The 5285-nt window shown below is 44.5% G+C and overlaps 1 long non-coding RNA gene across 1 annotated transcript; it reads left to right on the forward strand.

Moving 5' to 3' along the window:
• The first annotated feature begins 1072 nt into the window (after positions 1 to 1072).
• Positions 1073 to 4619, forward strand: LOC118159015. Its single transcript, XR_004746971.1, has 2 exons — positions 1073 to 1192; positions 4265 to 4619. It is a non-coding gene; the product is annotated as an uncharacterized LOC118159015 (long non-coding RNA).
• Positions 4620 to 5285: the final 666 nt, after the last annotated feature.

Genomic DNA, 5285 nt, shown 5'->3' on the forward strand with positions numbered 1-5285 from the left:
GTGTTGTGTCTGTTGCTGCATAGTGCTGGCACAGCATCAGGACTCCCTCCAAGCCCCCAAGAGCCAGCAGGCTGGGGGTGGGCAAGTGATGGGGAGGGGAAATCACCAGGGCAGCTGACCTAAACCGACCAAAGGGATATTCCATAACACCTGATGTCACACTCAGAAATAAAAGGGGGGCTCTCGTGGGGGAGGGGGCTGTCCTCCCAAACAACCGGTACGTGTTTTGAGGCCCTGCTTCCCGGGAGGTGGCTGAACACCGCTCGTTGATGGGAAGTAGAGAATAACTTTTTTTTCCTTTCTCTCTGTGCTTCTGCGCGGCCTTGTTGTTTCTTTTGTTTCTTTTTCTCCCTATTCCCCTTCCCTTTAATTAAATCATTCTCATCTCAAACCTCGAGCTCTTTGTGTTGTCTTTTCTCCCCTTTCCTCTTTGAGGAGGGGAGAAGTGAGAGAGCGATTGTGGTGGAGCTCGGCTGCCCACTCGAGTAAAACCATCACAACATTTTAAAGAAAATGTACAGCATTGACGAGGCTTTCAGGGTAGGGCGTAGCTGCATTACCTGAGCATTCCCTAGGCTTCCAACCTTAGATGCTATCGCACTGGGGGAACCTGGTGTGCTGACTCTAAGGAACAGTACAGGGCATAGAGTGGAGTGGAGATGCCACGGCTAGGCTCTGTGACCAGGTAGGGACTCGATTGTTCTTGTGCACACCAAGACCGATAAGCTGCACTTTTTGCTACCCTGAGCCAACGATCTGTCATGTTTTGACAAATGCTGTGCTCTAGTGTACTTTTGCTCATTATAATATCATTATAATACCAAAACACACCTCCATCGCAAAAGCTACCCACCTCCAAGGTGCGACCACCCCTCACTGAGCGTGCGCTCTGAATTTCTCGGAGCCTATTCCTTTAAACAAAGACGGGAAAACTTTTCACCAATCATAACTAAGATATGCTTGACTAGAGTCACTCAAGCTCCACCTAAAAGATAGAAAATAATATAAATTGGCCTAAGAGAGAAGGGATGTTGGGGAAGATACTATCACTGGGGAAGATACTATCATTAGGGAAGATACCACCATCAGGGGAGATACCATCCCGAATGAATAAACCATCCCGAGGACCTCCTGACTCCTGGGATCAGTCAACGGGCTGAGCCTCTCTTCCCCCCCATTGGGATGCCTTTGGGTGAGAGTTGAACACTTGGTTATACTGTGTGTCTCCCCGGAAACTTAGAAATCTCTATAGAGTCTTTGTGCCTTTTAATGCATTAATTTCCAGGCTGTGCACCTGTGTATTTCATGCATGCTAGCTTGCTTTTGCAGACAGTAACTATCGCCAGCAATCCAAAGAACCTGTGTAACTGTTGCTGTAATAAATTGCACCTAACTGCATTGTTCCTAGCCGTGATAGTTCTCATTGAACGCAACAGAGTAAGGGCGATTATATGTTACTGGTGAATCTGTGACTGTGATAGTTCAGTACCCTGAATCCAACTGGACCCATAACAGTTAATTGGCTACACCCCTCAATGCAACAGAGAAATTGGCGTAGTTGGCAGGATTGCTATGGATAAACTGCTGCAAAAATGCAAATGTTTCCCTTCCCAGGTGGTGAAGGAGTGGGCCCAAAAATTTTGGAAAAATCAAGAGAAAGTGGTAGAAAATATTGAGCAGGGTCAGGCTTCACGAAAGATCAGACAACAAAAGGGTAAAGGTGTGATTTGTGCTGTGTTAGATGCCTGTTTGTCTTGTGCTCAGCAAGAAGCTAAGGAAACTCCTGCTCCCAAACTGATTTCTGATGTGGAATATACAGTTTTGAAATCAGAGAATGAGGTGTTGAAGTCATCATTGGCCTTTGAAAGGGAGATGGGAAAAACATTAGGAATCAGAGTGGATAAACTTTTGAATGAAAATGATAAACTTCTGAATGAGAATAACAAACTTGTGACTGAAAATGATAAAATTGTGAGTGAGAATAAACATCTTAAACAGTTGCTGGAGAGGTTTAGTCATCTGTTAAATAGAATACAGCCTTCTGCTACGGTTAAGCAGGATCATAGATTGATGCATAGCTGGGATGAAAGCTGGGATGGTGAAATTTGGTTTGGCAGTGATGACAATGTCAAAGAGATTGCTGATTCTGAACCTCAATTGATTTCCCTGTAACCTTTGGTTGACTGAGACTACTGTTGATGATGATGATGAAGTCTGCACTACTGTGCGAACGATTCCATGGTCACCAGCAGAGTTGGCTAATATACAGGAGTTCTCAAGGTGGTCAGGGAAATCGGAAGTTGAGTATGTGTAGCGAGTTTCTCTTGAGGAAGGACCTGGAGTATTTTTAACCACCACACCAGAAGACCATAATTACTCTATAACTGCATGGGCTGCATACTGGGTTTTATATTTTTATATATTTATATTTTTATATATAATATATATTTATATTATATACATATATATATAATATATAATATTTTTATATATTTGTATATATTTATATATACACATATAAATATATTTATTATTATATACTTATATTTTATTTTTATATATTTATATTTTAACCACCACACCAGGAGACCATAATTACTCTATAACATACACAGGCTGTGTGGTGCCTCTATGGAGGACCTCCATACATTAGTCCAATTTCTGGGTAAGAAAAATATTCCAGCTGGGGAGAATTGACTAACCGGAAAACCCCCAGGCCTTAAGGAAAATGCAACTTCTTCACCGAGCCTAATTGAGGAGGCAGAAGCTCAGCAAAAAAAAAAAACCTCCTATCCCCGGGGAGGACAGTGAGCCAACCTGCTCGGTATTAGCAATTCAATGGCTCTCTAATGAACACTCTGACCCTATCATTGCCATTCTCGTTGAACCCAAAAAATATTGGTAAATGTTCTTATTGATTCTGGGGCCCAAATGTCAGTAATTACACATGAGACAGCACAAACCCTGAGCATAACACCTGGTCGATACAGGGTTAAATTCATGGGAATCGATGGTGTGGAAAAACAATGCCCCACCGCAAAAAAATCACTCTAGCTGCCAGGGGAACAAAAATTAACCAGAGCCGAAGTATTAGTTGGTGCTGCATATACTATTTTAGGATGTGACATACTGCGTGGCCATATGTGGAAACTCCCTGATGGAACTGTGTGGAGTTTCGCGACACATCAAAGAGATTCAGACACAGTGAGATTGAGTCTGTTACAAACATCCATACCCTTAACCCCCACTAAAATCACTAATGTTCGGCAATATCTGTTGTCAGCAGCAGCACTTAAGGGAATTGATGGGGTGGTATCTGTGAAATGTGTTAATTTGTTTTGTGTCAGTATGGAACAATGCTAGGGCCCCATGATGAAATATAAGCTCCTATTTAACAAAAACAGAGTGATTAGTGTGCATAGTTCTTGTATCATGCAAAGGAAGGGTCCAGCAATTTGTGTAAATAGAGGGTTTGAAGGGCAAACATTGAGACTCTAGTCTGGGAGATAAGAGGACCAAGGAGCTTTTTAGGAAACTGCAGACTTTTGCATGGGACGCTGCCCAAGCCTCTGACATCCGGCAAAGAGATCCACCAAATAAGGAGAAAGGGGGAGTTGAAGGACGACCGAAGGACAAAGCCTGGGAGGAAGACTACGAGCCTTCAGCACAAGAGACCCCCAGAGAGACCACCAGAGACTGATAGGCATACATCCGGAGAGGGTTCGGATTCCGGGAACTAATTATAATAACCCTGCCTTTTCTAGGAATAGTGATGAATATGTATTAGTCTAGGAGCATAAAAATTACCTGATGTAATAGGTGTGCGCCTTGGTGGAGCAGAGACTCCTGGCGCACCCAGCGCTGTTTGCTTGCCTCTATTCACTTAATAAATTACAAACTTTAATTAGAATCCTATTTGGGACTCAATCATTTATCACAGTAACAGAACTGGAAGAAAGAGGCATTATAAAAAGGACTCAATTCACCTTACAATTCACCGGTGTGGCCGGTAAAGAAACCAACCAGACAATGGCATTTTACAGTGGAAAACAGACAATTAAATGCTAACACCACACCTTTGATTGCCACAGTTCCAAACATGGCAGAGATAGCGAAAGCCTTCTGTGCATCTAACAGTAGCAATGGTGCTAACTACTCCCAAATATCCCTACACATGGGAAGTCAAAGATTGCTATTTCACCCTCTTTCTAACCCTGCCAGTTGAATACAACCGAGCATATTTTATTTTCTTTTGTGTTCACAGGAATCCTGAGTGAACTGCATGTGGACAGCTGGAGAATCGCAAACCAATTATTTGGATTAATAATGCTATGCTTTACCCTGACCTTAATGCAATTACAGACTTTAAAGGAAACTTAGCTGCTGTGGTTGTGCACGGAGCTGAGGTGTTTCACCGTGGCATCTAACCATGCGTTGTCACAGCATAGCACAATCACTGGAACATCTCAAAACAAAAAGGATCTAAATCTCTCTACTTTAGTTCTACATGGAAACCAAATATTTTCCAAAGATGAATGGAGTTGGAATTATTCTCTAAGAATGGCTGAACTTCAAGCCATTTCTAGCCAGACAATACAAATCAGTTGCTAAATAACTAATGGATCTGCTTACAATAGGCCAACTGAAATTAAGCACAATTTTACTTTCACCAAAGCTATAATTGTGTACTGACTTTGGCGTTACGGAGGCACAGAATTAAGAAGCCTCTGCCCCCGCAGATATTTGAAAATGTACCAACTTGGCCTCCCATTGGTCTAACTCCTTCCATCTTCAACCCTGGTCCTTACATGGTCCTTGCCGAGGCGATCGCCCCCAGGGCAGACGTGCTCTGAAGCGGAGCGGGGGATCAGGACAGGCAGGGCTATTTTCCCGGCATCGAGGCCAATTGAGGCAGCCGAAGGAGCCGCCACAACACTGCAGCCCTCGTGAGGGACGCTGACGAGGCGTAGGCAGAGCCAGCAGAGCCCGGCCATTCAAAAGCAGCCCCTAGAGAGCGCGAACAACCAGGAGCACGGCGAGCAGGACGGGCAAACAGGGCGGGGCGCATCAGAAAGGCGGGCGCGGCAGTTTGCGCGGCAGTTCGCGCAGGGAGGGCAGAGTGATCCCCCCGCCCCTAAGAACACCTCAACCGATGGCTTTCGACCACCAGCTAGGCCACTATGGTCCTCGCTAGGCAGAGAGCTCGCGCTAGAGAGTCTGTAGCCACCCAGAGTGCTCGCTCAAAAATGCAGCAGCTCAGGTCTCTGGATGCAGGGAGTGCCAGA

This window comes from Oxyura jamaicensis, unplaced genomic scaffold (genome assembly GCF_011077185.1).
Source record: "Oxyura jamaicensis isolate SHBP4307 breed ruddy duck unplaced genomic scaffold, BPBGC_Ojam_1.0 oxyUn_random_OJ64909, whole genome shotgun sequence".
Taxonomy (NCBI): Eukaryota; Metazoa; Chordata; class Aves; order Anseriformes; family Anatidae; genus Oxyura; species Oxyura jamaicensis.